The sequence below is a fragment of the Cololabis saira genome, chromosome 8, assembly GCF_033807715.1.
Source record: "Cololabis saira isolate AMF1-May2022 chromosome 8, fColSai1.1, whole genome shotgun sequence".
Taxonomy (NCBI): domain Eukaryota; kingdom Metazoa; phylum Chordata; class Actinopteri; order Beloniformes; family Belonidae; genus Cololabis; species Cololabis saira.
In genome coordinates this window covers 36,339,177-36,356,314 of record NC_084594.1, presented here as the reverse complement: position 1 = coordinate 36,356,314, position 17,138 = coordinate 36,339,177, and the positions used below count along the sequence as shown (strand labels likewise).

Genomic DNA, 17,138 nt, shown 5'->3' with positions numbered 1-17,138 from the left:
TAATATTTAATACCCCTACTATCCCATCGGGGGCCCTTTTTAATGAGCTATTGTTGCAGCTAGGTCTAATGTCAGGTTGTGGAAAAGCCTCTTTGTTGTGCAGATGTCTTCACAATAGCTCCAGAGGATGAAATATGACTGTGATGACCTTTCAGTTGTGTGCATATTTGTCAAGATTCAAATAAGTTGAAAGGATCAAACTAAACAGTTTCCCCAGCCTGCAAGGGAATTAAGCTGCAGAGGTCAGCAGAGGGGACCACAACGGCAGATTCCAGCGTACAGCCAGTTGTTGGTACATAGTGAAGTACGAGACCATCTCCTGCAGACAAAGACGAAATTAAAATTCTAATTTATTAATGTATACAGAGAGCTTGGCCAAGCTGTCACTCAGCTATTGAAAAGAGAGTCCTCCCCCCACAAGCCTCTCCCCCTCCCCTGCTCTGCCCGGTTCTTGCGAGGAGGGCTCTGACTCGCTGTAGCGTCTAACTAACGCTGTAAATTGCCTGCTCTCCACCGTTGCAAGTTATATTTCACTTGCTTGAAACTGCCATTATGAAAAAAGTCACAGGTCCAGACAAGTGTTTGTTGATCTCTGGATTACATATTCTGCTAATTAAATAGTCCTCCACCCCACACACACTCAGGAAAAGTGTTCATGCATAAACATCAGTGTACCGTTCTATGTGAGCATGTATTAGGCTTCATTTGTTTTGCATGTGTTTTTTTTTTTTTCCTCCTTTGCTCGTTTTTTTCTTTTTCTGGAGGTGAGATTTGTGTTGTTTTCTCTCTCAGTAATGCGTTTTGTGACACACATCTGATCTGACGGTCTGGCTCTCATCACACTTCCTCTTTCAAGAACAAACCGTGTGCTCAGAGCGGCCCCTTCACACAGAACATCCACTATCTCCATCACACGGCCTGGATAATGATTATCTGTTGAGTTGGACCGGGTCATCAAAAGGCATGATCCAACAATTATGAGAATGTAGTAAACTGACACCTCATAAGAGCACCTGATCTATAGGCGAGGCTCCATGCATCTCAGCGGTTCTCCTATTATGCACAAGAAGATGTGCAGAGAGACTTTTTTACTCATTTGGAGATGTGACTCACTTTCCAACTCATTCAAGTCAAAAATAATGAAGCGCGGTACATATATGAAATGTGACCCGCATTGAGCACTAAAGGGGAAAAATATGAGTCAAACAAGCTTCAGAATTCTTGATCAGCATTAAATGGCTCTTTGGTTTAATATCGCCGACCGGGGGCCCCCCCACCGCAGCCCCCCAGCCCCCTCACTCCTGCACCGCCCACTCTCGCCTGTAGATGAAGATGCCTGCGCTGTGTACTCAGCAGCTTAGTGGCTTTTTAATCAAACTTGAGATACAAACAGCTGCTAGCAAGGCTGGAAAGCAGCTAAACATACTTGACTGGTCAAGAAGCCGCTAAATTACATTGACAGAATGACACGTGTAATTAAAAGAATCCATGCCGCTTGTACCTTTTGTGCTTTCACACCTACAGTGGCACAACAACGAGAGCCGGCAACTCCCACCCCGCTAATTACCATTATCAGTGAAATGGTAGGGTTTGACTCATTAGTTCCATGTGCATTTAATTAGAGGCAGTCTGAAATTGGATTTAACTTATTACTTTTTCATGGATCACTTTCTTGTCATCACTTCAAATTGGATTGCAGCCCCAGGTAACTAATTATGCCAGCTGCAGGATCAAGAGTGGAGAAATAGGTAATTAGGAACAACACTGTCGGACCCTCGCTGATGGTCCACCAGCGCCGAGGTGGGGGGAGGGGAAACGACTGCTCGGTTGTGGTGTTGCTCACGAGACGGGCTGGTTAACTACACCTCTTTGCAGGGGATCCTCGGTGAACATCCATCTCCTACAGGGGATTATCTGGCTCTCAGCTGGGCAGTAGATGTTGTGTCAACATGGAGTCTTTGCTATCAGTGTGGTATCCAGATTACGCCGGTTTCCCATCCGTGATGGCTTGTAGAGCTCTGCTTCACAATCCATGACACTGTTGAGGCACATTCAGACACGCACTGCTGTACATGAATTGTGAACAGCACCTGAATGTGTTGGCTTTGTTTGTGAAAGATTCCACCTTCACCTCCGGGGCTTTGTTTATAACCTTTTTTTGTTGGCAGTCTGATTAGGTTTGACTAAAGATGTATGCTTCCCTGTTGAATCGATGGCGTCCTGAGTAGGGGTGGGTGTTGCCAAGGACCTCACGTTACGATACACATCACGGTACTTGAGTCACGATACGATATTGCGATATCCAAATTTTGCAAGATATTGCAATGTTATACATAGTTCACTGAAAATTGTAAAAGGCATTATGCACCTTAAAATCTGAGATTATAGTGATAATTAATGGGACAAACTGAGTCAAAACAATGTTATTCAAATTATCCATGCCATTTTATTGTAACTATAAAAACTAAAGTAACATATTTGCATGTGTTTTTCACATTATTTATATGATATGAAATTAATATTATTTATACCCATGTATTCAATAAAATCGTACTGGATTTACAATCCGTCTAAAACATGATTTATTATATAAAAAAAAAAACTCAAATCAAATTTTTAATATCAATATCGTATCAGCTGGCAAAGTATTGCAATATATTGCCATATTGATATTTTTGCCCACCCCTAGTCCTGACACAGAGCCTCTCCATCGGCACAAGCCCCCTGCCGCAGTACTCTGCATCACCTGACGTGCACCTCTGACTATGCGTACAGTCAACGCGGACATGTGATTGGTAGATTTGTTCTCCTTCTGCTTTGAATTACCCACATCTATTTCTTATTATTCGATTTGAAATCGGGTAGAAGAACAGTTTGCTGCGACTGATGATCAATATTTATCAGCCCAAACCCTGCGCCGGCGATCTTACTTACGCCTTGACACTCACGTGGAGCTAAGATTTGTTGCAGTTCCTCCACCGGCCACTAGAGGGCTGGGTCCAAAAGTGAGTCCATCTCCACTGACCTCCAGGTTAAAACGTCCAACATGTTCAACTGTAAACGTCTGACGGCAGCTCTGCAGATATTTCAACCCGGTTCGGCTGAAGTAGCTGGGAGCAAAGCTAACGTTGACTGACACGTTGTGGCCGTGTTCCCGTCAACCTCCGAACCGACATTGCTTCAAATATGGTCTTCAGAAACCAGTGGATCACGTGACCAAATGCTTCGACCACTGTTTTTATAGCCTTGGGGCCTAACTCCCGTAAAATATACTTTACAGAAGTGTAAACGCTAGCGATGGCGTAGGTGCTGTGCGTAGCTGTTGCTGGAGCTGCATAGAAGCTGTGGTTTGAAGCTTTTATTTTCTTTTCTGCAACTATCTGTGCCAAAGAAACTTCAGATAAACAATGTGACTGATATCTGACTATATATCAGTATTTTTAACCATAGCCATCCATCCGCTATCCATCCGCTAGTCCACATCTAGAAAGATGCAGGGTCTGGCAACGACCCAAAGGGCCCCAACTGTTAGCACTGTTAGACGCTACGACCAATCAATCAACAAGAGCAACGAACAAGGTCAGAGTGATTAAAAAGAGTCAAGGAGAGAGTGAGTAGTGTATTAGAGTAAATGCAACAACACATCTACTTTACAAAGGAACGATTTGAGTGCCAAATCTTGACGTCCAAATCTTTAACTCTCGATACTAAAGCCCATCCAAACAGCCATGGGATGCTTTGATTGGTTGATGATTGGATGTTCCGTGAGAAGCATGGTGGTGATATTATTGATCATAACTGGTTTTCATTGGCCTGTTAACATGATTTAAAGACTTGTGTATAGTTTGACGTCTGCACTTTTGACACGATTCAAAATGGAGACTGAGCGGTGCTGCATGTTGCGTCATTGTAACCGCCCTGTGATTGGGACGCGACGGCGCGTGCGTCGTCTCCGAGGGGTTAAACCTGCACAAAAGTGCCTTTTAACAGATTTATTTAAAAGCACGTTGCTCTCCAAAGCCACCATGTGTTTGACATGCTAATATTCATCGTTTTGGCGACGTGACGAAACTGATTCTATGAGAACTTAAGTGACTTGATGTTCTGCAGAGACTTACTTGATCAGCGTCCGTGCACCATAGCCGTGTCTGTCTCGCTCACGTGGGTCAGCGAAGAGACTTTAAGGTAGAAGCAAGCAGGAGTTGTCTGGATGTAGACACACAACCATTTACATCTAAAGTTGGAGCCACTGCAGTTCCCTGCGTGGACATTGTCTAAATTGACCCTTTGTCAAGCCCCGCCCCCGTTGCTAGGTGGGACAAAACTGTCATCTCTCCCGTCCACTTCCATTGTAAAAACAGGGCTTTACATCACTTTATTTCTAATTATTGGACCAAAGAAAATCAGGATCACTTCAGGTGAGGTTTTCGGTGAAAACGAGATCTTTTGATTAGTTTAGCTGATAGCACGGTGGAAGGGTTGAACTGCGAGTGTCGTAGTCCACATAGCTTTATCCAAAGCAGACATATTTCATAATTTACCTTTGGTTTTGGGAAGAAATGTATTCCTGTGATTCTCTCTCTGGGTAGCGGGTGTCACTTTTAAAAGTGCCCCAAACACACCGCTAAACCATTTTAAGATAAATAAATAAACACTTTTCGCGGTTGTAGCTATGGGTCTGCTGCCGAGCCGACTTTGTTTTGGAAGTACGGATCAGATTTCTGCTAGTTTGGGAATAAAAATACGCTGCACCCTCACTGCACTCGGTGCAGTGTGTTCCCAAGTGTTCCTTTTACTAATACAAAGTTTTTAAAAAAGTAATCCAGTGATTTAAATTTTGAGTAAAAACTAGGCTTTTTCCATTGATGTGAACGAGAGAGACGGCTGTTTGGTCCAACCGGATATTCTGACCTGGAAGTAGCAACGGAGAATGATTTTTCAGATTGTTCAGTCAGGGACCAATCAGAAGGCTAGAGAAGGGTCAATTACACTCCCTGGTTTGTGTCTGTTGTTCAATTTGATACGGACGCATCATTTGTTGCTCTTCACCGCCCGAGTGTTATCTATTCTTATCTATTCTATACTCACATACTCAGCTACAGCACAATCTGCACATCTCGTTCTCTGCTGCTCTCCTGCTCTCTTTTTTCTCAGTGCCTTCACACCATCGTGTCCACCCTCGCAGAGGGCATCTGCAGGTCACAAGATTATGTTGTCAGTTTACATGATGAAAGCCTTTTAAGTTGGTGAGCTTTCTTCCAACGCCCCTCCTCCCTGTGTTTGCTCCACACATCCTTCATTTGTGGTCGGTTGGGGGGGAAGCGTGATGTGACACAATCCAGGGGCCGAGCCTCCGTGTGACAGGACGGGGAAAGCCGCCGGCTCTTCCCCCCCCCACCTCTCCTACTGATTTTGCAGTCGGCCCGTGGCCTCGTCGAGCTCCGGCCTGTTGGAGCACGAGGCCAGCGTTTGTCATCTGGAGCTCAGCCAGGGCTGCGGGGGGATCTGAGGCTGTACTTTGAGGTGTTCCCCCAGCCCAACCCACCGCTGACTCAACGTGGCTCTGCGCGGCAGCCCGCCGGCAACACCACATTAGTGTGGAGGAATGTTCTGAGTAGTAATCGTGAGATAATGATCCAGTCAACGCGGGGGACAACTGTCCATAGGATCACTGTCCATTAGGGCTGGGGATCGATTCAAATGTCAAGATTCGATTCCGATTCTTAAGATTCAGAATCGATTATCAAGATTTGATTGCATCCGATTCCGATATTGATTCGGGTTAGTGTTATTAAAACTGTTTTTTGAGCTGTTGCATGAATGATATGACTGTAGTTATGCAACATATTAATACTAGTATTATATTGAGATTCAACAGCAAGTATTAGCAGCTAATTATGCTGTAAGGACCAATCACCTCCCAGAATGCTGATAGAACTGCTTTCAGAAACATCGTGGGGCAGAAACAAACAGTGGACCTATGAAATCGGTTTTATTTTTTCCCCACATTCCATTTTTATTTTTTCTATTTTCGTTCTTTTTCGGTTTAAAATTTTTGAGAATTTGGTTTTGAGCATTTTATGCAAATATAACCCCAAAACAGTATATAAAGTAATGAAATATAGACAATTCAGGCAATTATAACTGAAAACTTTTATGTTTTCATACTGTTAAACATATTTAAAAGGCAAAAACATGGCACTAGTTATTCTTTTGTCCAACAAGAAATTCATTTTTAGGGCAAAAACAAAAAAATACCAAAAGTTTTAATGATTGAAAAAAATAAATAAATAAAAAAAATAAATAAATAAAAAAAATCGATCTTTAGACACATTAATCGATTTTTAGAAATTAATATGAGAATCGATTTAGAATTGGAAAATCGATTTTTTTCAACACAGGCCTTATGTCCATTCTGATGTAGTTTGGTTTAAGTGGGCGGGGGGCTTACTAAAGTAGTTTAGCATTGTGGGAAATTTGCTCATTCACTTTCACTTTGACCCAGATGAGAACTTAGTCCACCAGCCAGTTCACGTAGCTTAGCACGCTAACAGGGGGAAAGTGGCAGAGTCACAGACTCGTAGTGATGTCACAGGGGTTTTATCCTCGCTGTGACATCGTCAGATCTCTTCCCCAACACTTGCTTCTTTGCCCGGCGGGTTTTACAGCCATTAACACAACAATTATTCCAACTCAAATCTCCAAGTCTACCTGTAGCAGCTTTACAACGTGTGCTTCTCTTGGATGGGATTTATCAGGAAGTATAGAGGCGCCGCCACGTTGAGGCCATGCAGCAGACGCAGCACTAGGGCTGGAGATCGATTCAAATGTCAAGAATCGATTCGATTCCGATTCTTAAGATTCAGAATCGATTATCAAGATTTGATTCGATCCGATTTGATTTGATTCCGATATTGATTTGGGTTAGTGTTATTAAAACTGTCACTAAAACTTTCAGAAACATCATGTGGGTCAGAATTACCAAACAGATCCAGGGCAGCAAACAGAGACGGATGAAATCGGTTTTATTTTTTTGCACATTCCGTTTTTATTTGTTCCTTTTTCGGTCTATTTTGGTTTTTAATTTTTGAGCATTTGGTTTTTAGCATTTTTTGCAAATGTAACCCTAAGAGAGTATATAAAGTAATGAAATAGACAATTTATGCAATTATAACCTAACACTTTAATGTTTTTATACCTTTAAACATATATATAAGGCAAAAACATGGCACCAGTTATTCTCGTGTCCAACAAAACATTCCTTTTTCGGGGATAAACAAAAAAATAACCAAACGTTGTAAAAAAAACAAAACATAAATAAATAAATAAAATAAAAAAAAATAAAAAAAAATCGATCTTTAGACATATGAATCGATTTTTAGGAATTAATATGAGAATCGATTTAGAATTGGGAAATCGATTTTTTCAACACAGGCCTACGCAGCACGTGTGCGTTGCTGGTCAGAGTGTGTTGTAAAAAATATGCCATGTACTTAGAGATTGGATCCAGGTTGGGGATAATCCAGAATGAAGTTGCAGTTCCTCGTCATCAAGCAGCGACCTGGCGAGGGCGTGCTCAGAGTTTTCCTCCACCGAGGGGACCGTCGAGGCCAGTCGCAGCACCGGGGGCTTTAAAACATTTTCCTCAACCCTCCACCCCACTCGGCCATCTGTACAGGAACTCCCCCCTTTTACATTAGTTGTGTCTTTGCTCTGGTGCTACGTGTCGGTGTCAGGCGCTCAGGCAGCGCTTGCAGAGCGGCGGACGGACGGACGGACGGGTGCACTAACAAACACTAAAAGCTATGCAAGGTGCCGTCAGCGTCAGCATCGGCTCTGGAGGCAGCTGCTCCTCGGGTGTCATGCACATTGTTGGCAGTTTGGTTGACTCTGATTCCATTTTCACTTTGGTTTGACGACAGAAGCAAAATAAATAAATGAAGTTCTCGCTCAGACAGCGACAGAAACATCCAGAAGAAAGGCGCCGTGACACAATGATTTGGAGCGTTTCATGTTTCGGGTGGAAATGGTAGCTGCAGCCGAACATCACAGGGCGTAAACTAGTAGTTCAGTCTACGGAGCACATGATATCAACATCTCTGACGTCTTTTACACTCGTGCTACTGCATTTACTCCATTCGTTTGCTGCTCTGCTGGAAGCGGGACGGGCTGACGGGTAGTCTGCACCCCACTTCCCCTTCAAGAACCACTCCAAACCTGGCTGACTGTAGTCGCCCAGTGGTTTTACATGTACACAATCTGATGTAATAGGATATAAAAGGGTTTTTATGTTAGTTTGGTTAATTAGTCACACGGCCCCAGCCACCACAGAATCACTATTACTAGCTGCTATTTTCACCTGGTAAATACTCGGCTCTGAGTTTCTTTGTATTGATATCATTTTCGATTTAAATCAAAGATGAATCAGTTGCCAAAAAGACACGGCAGAAATTCCCCCGCCTCGCTAAATCGACATTTGTCAAAGCCAAAAGTGTTCTTGTTTTGACTAAGTGAAAAACCGCACTGAAAACACAAGCTCTGTTATACTCCGCTTGCATATTACCCCAGGAAATATTTTGCAAATACAGAGTTCACATGCGCTGACTAAACAATGTGCTCCTGAACGGCGAGATTCAAAGTAAATAAGCAGAACCCGTCTCTAATAGACCGGGAGGAGGACAGCGAGTCAGGCGCGAGTTACTGTAACTGCTCCTGCTCCGAGCGGTGACCTCTCTCGCCGAGCGACACTCGCTCCCAGTAACCGAGGGTTCGCCGGGTCATGTCACGGCACGTCTCTCACTTTAACACCTCTGCTAAACCTTGACGCCAACAATAGAAGGAGAATACAGCGGCTCTGAGGTGGAGGAGTAGCAGCTGAATGAGACGGAGGTATAGATTAAAGACGTGGGCTCGTTCTGTCCTTGACCTCCGCGCCGTCTTCTGTTATTGCTGCTGAAATCACACAGCACGACGAGTGGGCAGCCAGATAACAGTGTTTCTGTTCTTCTGTCACAAATCAAAGGTTGGCTCTGTCTGGGTTTCATGTCGGACCTCTGCTCCCGCTCGGAGACGCCGGCTGATCTGTACGGACGCTTCTCTAAACCCTGAACGTATCTTTAGCTGACGCACGTTTGGTGCCGTGCTGTTATTTAGAGGAGGGCTCATCCCCCGCTGTTAAATAATCATTTATTTAGAGGTTGTTTGTCCTCCCGCGACCATGGTCCCGGTTACCGCCGCCTCTCAAGAGAAAGGAACGGGTGTGTTTTCTCATGTTCTTCCACCTCCTTCCCGTTTTCCTCCGTCTCCCTCTTTAGCAGCAGCGACGTATTTATTGGCGTGCCGGCGCAGCTCCTTCACTGGCTGCGCCGGCGTTTTTGGGAAGGCTTTGTAACCGGAGCCGGAGTCGTTATCTCTCCGCCAGAGCCCAGCAGAGAACATCTCAGGCCAGGCTAGACGTTAACTCATACTTTCACTCTTAACTCGAGCAGGAAATGGGAGGATTTTATAATGTCATCCACTCTGTCATGAACACAATCGCTCACTTCTCTGTAAACTACCACGGGGGACGGCGGGGGCACAGCTCCAGGATATTGATGTTTCTCTGTTCCTCTCTTCAAAAAAAGAGCATCTATATGGAGAGCGTGTCACAACGGCACACATGTGTAATTATTTTACATGTGCACAGACGCAGAGACGAGGATCAGAAAGACACGGTGCGAGGAGAGAGGCTTGAACTGTGTGTCTGCTAAATTTATCATGAGGCCTTTGGGAGCGTTGAAATGAGAACAGTGGCCTATTACTGCTAAGAAGGTGTTTTATTGAGAATACGCCGGCGTGCCACCCCAGGGAGCGCGCCGGGGGAGCAGAGTGTGGCCGTAGCCTAAACCGCTTCACGCATGAGTGTGTGTAGTTGTGAGTTGTATGCCTGCAGGTCACTGTCTTTTCTTTCTCTCCTTTTCTTTCCTCCGTGAGCCGTCTCGAGCGTGTCAGCGAGAAAGTTAAAGCCCCTTTTCTTCCACTTAATTATTCACCATGATATGTATTGGAACTGTCACTTTTGAGGTGTCCCAGTCAATAATTTATATAGGTCAGGCCGGCTTAGCGGAGCTGGTTGTTAGGTATTAGCAGATGAGAGCGGGGGCTTGTTATGCAGGCGCTCTGTTTATTTTAGCTGTGTGTTTGCGGACTGGAACGGATCCCAGCAACATTCCTTCATCCTTGGCTAAGGTTTTATAGCTGTTGATATGAACTGTGTTTTAGAGCTTCGTTACTCCACTCTGGCTTTATTGTCATGATAATTAACAAAGGGAGGCGTTAATCTCGCCTTTCCCTTTCATCCCCCGGTAAATGCACGGCACCACTGCGTCGACGTGACTGAAGTATGATTCTTTAGATCTCACCAACTTGCAGAAGAAGTTGTAGTAGAATACGAATGGCTGCCTCTTTGCTCTGGGATTGGTTCATGTGGGGTGGGAGAGTGTTTACTGGAGCCCGGGCTCCCGTTCTGCCCTCTTGTCGCTCCCGGTGAGTTCAGCCAGATCTCCAGCAGGTGGCAGGGTCCTGTTTCCCTGCCTCTTCCCCTCCCCGAGTGCACATGGGTGCTGAGGAGTGTGATGATATCATGACAGCTAATTGCTCTCATTGGGATGGAGCTGGATGGATTGCCTCGTAGCTGCTGTAGCGTTAGCTGTTGATACGCGCGGGCTCAGCTTCTTCTGAAGAGAGGAAACAATAATCATAATAATAATAACGATAATAATCATAATAATTAATGATGTTGCCCTAGTTTATTTTGCCGCTCACTACACTCAAACTTGCTGTTAGCATTTTGCAAAAAGTCACATCCTGTAGTTTGAGCCCAGACCGCGCACACGTTCACATGTCTGAAAGGAATACAGGAAAAAACAATTTGTTCTCATAAATACACGATTCTTGCTCTTCAGATGCTTGCTATTGTCTCCCGGGGCATTTCAAAGGAGGAAAAGTCCAAATAAGCAACTTGTTTGTGCATTTTTACCCAGCATGCCTTTGTTGTGGCAGTGTAAACAACGGCATGTAACAGAACAATAAAGGGGCTGATAGCGGGCCGGTTCTCTGGCCGTGTTTACTTATCACTTGTTTAATTGAAGGCTCTCTTTTCTTTAAGCCCCCATTGTTTCAGTTGCGCGGCCGGAGCCCCGGCACGGGTCAAAGGGTTAACAGCCGTGAACGGCGCCCTTTTCTCTTTTCTCTTTTTTTTTTTTTTAAAGGGGCCCCCACACAAAGGCACGGCTTCACCTGCAGCCCAGCCCGCGGCTCCCTATTGTGTGGCCCCATTTGAATTGATTATGTTTAGAGGGCGGCTCGTGATTGGTGGAGAAGGGCGTGGTTGATTGGATAGTTTTGTATCTTGTCAGCCGGGGAGCAACCTTGCGCGTGCAATCTGTCTGTATCCCGAGGAAGGTTGGAGACTCCACAGCACGGCAGCTTCTCATTCTCAGCCTCCCCGCTCTCCAGCCTGTGTGTCTCTGCCCCTCTCTTGCTCGCTCACTCCCTCGCTCGCTCCCTCTCCCTCTCTCTCTCTCTCTCTCTCTCTCTTTCCCTCGCCGCTCTACTCTCCGCTCTGCTTCACTCCACACCGCGTGGCCCGGCACACTGTTTACCCTGCCAGCTAAATGGAGTTTGTCAGGTTTGTCAATATGATTGATTTCTGTGATTTTTGCAGCTTTTCTTGTGTTTGAAAAAGGACAAATGAGAAATACTTGACAATTTAATTTGACCAGGAAAAGAGAGAAGAGGAGGTTTATTGTCTAACATTGGTGCTCTGTCAGTGTGACTGGTTATTTTTATGTGAGAGGAGCAGTTATCTCCTGTCACTTGTTTGCTGTGAGGAGACAAAGGCACGGGCTGATATCAGAGACGCAAGATTACGCTGCATTAGATCATTGACTGGATCTGGATGTATTGATCTTTTTGAACAGGACTATATTAAGTGCTTTGGCTTATTATCGGGCTGTTGCTTGCTCTCAGAAATTGAGGTTTCTCTTTGCTGTTTTTCTAACTTCAGATGTGCATTTACGTCACGTTTATATCTGCTGTTTTAAGTGTTGATCAGGTTTGTTTACTTCAGTGACAGTGAGATAACCAATTTAGCAAGAACAACTAAATAAAAAAGTTGTGTTTTGGCCTGTAGTTGAGGATGTTTTCCCGGAGCGGACTGCTCCTACCTGCCTGTGTGTGATGCTGAGGGTTTGCTGGTCTGAGTTGATGAGGGCTCGTGAGACTCCCCTTGCTCTCGGGCTACGCTCTGGACTAATTCTCACCCTATTCGTGGTGTCACTTGGAATTAAGACAGAGCCCGGCACGGCTCTATATTTGACACCATCACCACGAACCGAGCTGTCACTGGAAATGTCATCGCTCATGTCTTCCTGCAGAGTTAGAGTGTGAATGCTGGTCGTGGGCTGTGTGTGTGTGTGTGTGTGCGCGTGTGTGTGTTACTTTAAGTGGAGAGCCCAACATTTAACGTGGTAAGTCCTTGTTGTTTTGCTCCGTTTGTCGAGCCGAGATCCTTTCTGACAGCTTTGAAGTGTTTGACTTCCTGTTGTTTCCTGAGATTAAACTGTTTTCTTCTCAGTCATTTTTAGTAAACAGTGAAAAAACTCTCACATTTCACTTTTGAACATTGGGAGTTTCAGTGTTTCACCTCCTTTCATCACTGATTAAAAACAACAAAACAATTAGAATGTGCAGCGTGAACCCGGAGCTGCAGGAGGCTGCCGGATGCTCGCAGGAGCAGAGAGGAGCCTGAACCAGGCGGTCTCCAGCGTAATGCTGTGCAGCTGTGGAGCCCACGAGTTTTTGGAGGGCTGGGGTGCGAGTTGATTGGGTTGACAGTTTGTAATCAAAGTTGATTTATTGTTCATTAGTGGTGCATTAGCCCTTTCAGGCAGGAGCATTATTTGTGCAGTGGCCTGTCAAGGCAAGGGGCTGCCAACACCTGTCATTTCTAAACCATGACATAGGCAACCAGATATTAGCGGTACGCCCCGGGAGGGGGGCACCGGGGCCAGCCTGCAGAGCCCCACGGCTCACTGGGATATCCTTTCCTGGGACGCTCTCTGCTTTGTACTGGATCCGGCAGGCAAGACAGAGATAGATGGGGGAAATAGTTTAGACGTGATCTAGTGAGCCACCAGCTGCTCTCCGCTGTTATTCTCTGGCATTTCCAGCTAAAACACGTTTTTACTTGAAAATGGCTGGCGTTTCTTTCTTTCTTTTTTTTTTTTTTTTTTTTAGGGGTCATTCCCGGCTGAAGTATGTGTGTCTCTGTTTCAAATCGGAAGATTAAGTCTGCACTCGAGAAGCCATTCATCTAAAGGTTGAGATGTTAGGATAATGATGAGATTACATGGTGGGGAGTGTTTTATGGCACCAGATATTTTTCATCACTTATCTCAGTCACAATCTATATATTCTCAAAGCAGTGAGGGACATGAGGGTTTTAACATGTTACACAGGGAATATAAATGTGTGCACAGAAACTACTTTGGCATGTCCGGATTTTTTAGTTGACGCTATAAACCTGCCGCGCACGCTGACATCTTTCTTATATATTTAAATCAGTTGGCTGTGCACTTTATATGAATCCCATAACACAACAGCATTAGGAGTGTCAAGAAGCAACATAATTTATGTCCCTCTTGTCTGCCGTCATGGAAACAAGGATTAGCTTTGCGTTGCCGGTGTGCAGAGAATAGAAACAATCTGTACAAGGATGTGTCAGCCATTGTCTTTTGACTACAGTTTCATTTGAAAGGGATTTTAGAGGCTGTGATCTTAATTAAATCTCAAATGACTCAAATAACGCCTCCAAAAATGCGCGGCGTCGCCTGACTTGTGTGTGCAGCCGGCGATCTGCGATGGGCCCGGGGAGCCGGGGGGGACAGAGAGCGGCGGCGTGTGCTGCACAAGTCGCTCACAATCTGCGAGCTCATTTTCAGCTCTCAAATGTCGTGTGAAGTCTGTAGCTGGAAGTGTGGCTGCAAAGGTCAACGACATGACAGGATGCTGCGACGCGCCGAGACGTGCGAGGATCCGCCGTAGTGTAGCCATAAAAACACTAACGAGGGCTGGAGTTGTACGGCGGCGCAGGAAAGCAGGGCCGTGCACGCGTGTGCGAGGGGGGACGGGGCAGGTGATCCTGCCCGCTGCCCCCTCAGCGGCGCTCACCTGCAGCGCTGGGAAACGGCGCCCGGGTCGCAGCTCAGCTGTTGCTGCCGGGGCCCTTGGCTTTGTTTGTTTGCTTAAATCCGGCGCCGGGTCACGTTCCAGCCAGAACCTGTTTGTTTGTAATCGGCCGCTTAATTAAAACGCAATTTTAACTTTTGTTTTTACAGTTGCTGCAAATCATTTGCTCTGCCGCGACCTTCCACTCCTGCAGCCTGGCAGTGTGGGGCGTGCGGTCGACTGAGGCGAAATGTCCGTGATTACCCTGTTTATCTTAGCCGTAAATATTTCTAAACTGCTTGATTATGGACGACGAGGAAGGAATTATTTCAGGCTGCAGGAATTCAGGGCTTCATATCCTGATATGTTGTAGCACATATATATATATATATATATATATATATATATATATATATATATATATATATATATATATATATATATATTTATATATAATGTGTGTATATGTATATATATATTTATATGCATGTGTGTGTGTATATATATATATATATACATATATATATATATATATATATATATATATATACATATATATATATATATATATATATATATATATATATATACATATATATATATATATATATAGAGTTTGTGTGTAAACATGTAATTACAGACAGATAGTTTCTTATTTTAATATTTATTTCAGTTTTTACAATATAAAAATATTCTCCACCCGGAGGTTTCAACCTGAACCTGAATGTGATATAGAATCAGTCTTCCAGACTTTTCAGCAGCTAATTATATTCACACATCACTTAAGTACAGGGGCTCCGTGAAATCCACATTTTTGTCCATCTTCACGCGGGAGATCACGGTCGGGATGGGAGTCGTTCGGAGCGGCGCAGCGGGCCGAGGTAAACAGCAGCATCAAACAGGCTGGGCCGTCGTTTTTCTCCGGGCTTGTTATTTCTTTTTACTCATCTATTCCATTTGATGCCCCCCTCAAAACTCGGTGACCCCAGGGAGCGTAAATGAAAATTTGATAATTCTTCCCTTTGTTTCTTTCCCCCCGGTTTCCCGTCCTCGTCTCCCTCCGGTGCAGCTGCACCTTTGCAGTCAGTGATTACTGTGCCGTTGTCGCTGCCGCTCGCCCTCTCGTCCCTTCTTCCTCTCGCTCGCCGCGATGAGCCGACTGAGTTGTGGATCTTTGCTCGCCCTTTACGCCTGGGTTTGACCTCTGACTCGTGATAGGATGGCCCTGCTTAACTCTAAATCAGTGGCGTTGGGATGTTTTCCGAGCCACGTTTGTGTCTCTCATCAGAGGGTCATGTTTTTATTCTTTAGCAAGCACAAGTGTGGCTGTACACATCACTTAATAATAGATGGCTTCTGGACCAGTCTGCCAACAAAAGGAATATTTTTTTGTGTATTTTTATTTATTTATTTTTAAAAACATTTTAAATATGTCCTATTAAACGTAGATCATGTATTCTTTTGCATTTGTACACTTTTACTCAGCACCTTTACATTTGTACTGCATTTAAATGTAAATAATTCAGCATCTGCACATCAAGCATGAGCTTACAGGTGCTTGTATGTACAAGGCAACATGCCACAGTTTAGGTTGCTGGGGGTGTGTGTGCGTGTGTGTGTGTTTACAGGTGTGTGTGTAGAGGTGTGTGTGTGTGTGTGTGTGTGTGTGTGTGGCCAGCAGGTCTGTGCTGGTACAGTATTTCGCCTGCAGTCACTCCGCAGCTCTGTGAGAGCGTTCCAGGTCTGAGTGTCGGTGCATGCGCGGCACCTGGAGAGCACCACACCTTCACGAAATTCATAAACGTCAGCTATTCCTGGCATCCTCAGAATGTCCTCTTTTTCACACCCTCATATTGGTGGAGGAGATTAGAGCTGGGCTCTGTGGATCCCTCCACTTATTAGCCCGTTACGAGTCCTCTTCTCAACCATCTCAGGATGGGGGGGTATTTCTGTGGATCATCTGGAGTCATGATGTCAGGAGATGAGGAACAGTATGAGAGTGTTGAATGGCCACCGGCGTCCCGTGTTTAGGTTGAACGAGTGTAATTCAGGCGATATTTGTTGCCAAAGTGCTCCTCCCGCCCTTCCACTCAGCAGGACCCGGTCTCAGGCAGGTTTTCACTCCCTCAGCACAGGATTAAATGGTAGTAGTTACACTGATCAATAGGTTAAGAAGCATCCAATCCCTCTTGCTGCTAATGACCTCAGTAGTAATGGGTAATAAAACGGGGTCTGTAATAGTCTCTCGCTGGAGCTGTGCACAAAGGAAGCTGTTTTAGCTGCGGTTAGTGTGAGCCAAACGCTCCGACAAGACGCTGGCTGAGACCGGCGGCTGCTTCTCCTTCAGCTGCACAGAATTAAGACACTGAAGGGAATCTCTGGGTCACTTGTCATGATGCTAGCAGCCACCGTGGCCCGGTGAAGAATGTCCAGTTTGCTCTTCATGTTACATGTATTATGGGATTTATGAAAATAAGATTTACAGAAAATCGAGCACGGCAAGTGCTCCGTATTTAAACGTGCAGCAGAAGTGAAGATGCAGGTGTTGTGTCTGTCCTGTCTGCACCGTGGGCTCCGGGAGAGACATGTGGATGTCCCTCATTTTTCACATCATGTGTGGGACTTGCATGTCAGCGAGACGAGGCTGCTCGGTTGACCTTCAAAATTAGTGATGCTCAAAAAAAAAGAGGGGGCCTTCAGTGGATAATGACTGTGAAATTAGGAAATGGGAGACGGGGGCGATGCGAATGACAGGACAAGTCATGTGCAAAAGTCAAGATGAACTGCATATTAAAACATAATACAAGTGGGAATTAATACTGCATTTTGCTGTGGAAATGAGAGATGTGAAGGGCGTGTGGGACCTGGGTGGAGCTGAGCCTCCGTCGTGTCGGGGGGCTTAAGGAACACGGCAAAGTTAAGGGGCAGCA

At 45.1% G+C, this 17,138-nt stretch overlaps 1 protein-coding gene across 12 annotated transcripts in view; it reads left to right on the top strand.

The window, feature by feature from the left end:
• The window catches only part of foxp1b (forkhead box P1b), a 161,295-nt gene that overhangs the window by 109,103 nt on the left and 35,054 nt on the right, over positions 1-17,138 (top strand). The window contains exon 1 of one of the 12 annotated variants that reach the window (XM_061727929.1): positions 11,472-11,668. The exons of the other annotated variants lie outside the window; for them this stretch is intronic. The gene's annotated coding sequence lies outside the window, so the exon portion shown is untranslated. Of the gene's footprint in view, positions 1-11,471; positions 11,669-17,138 lie in introns of those variants that run through there. 12 annotated transcript variants of the gene reach the window in all.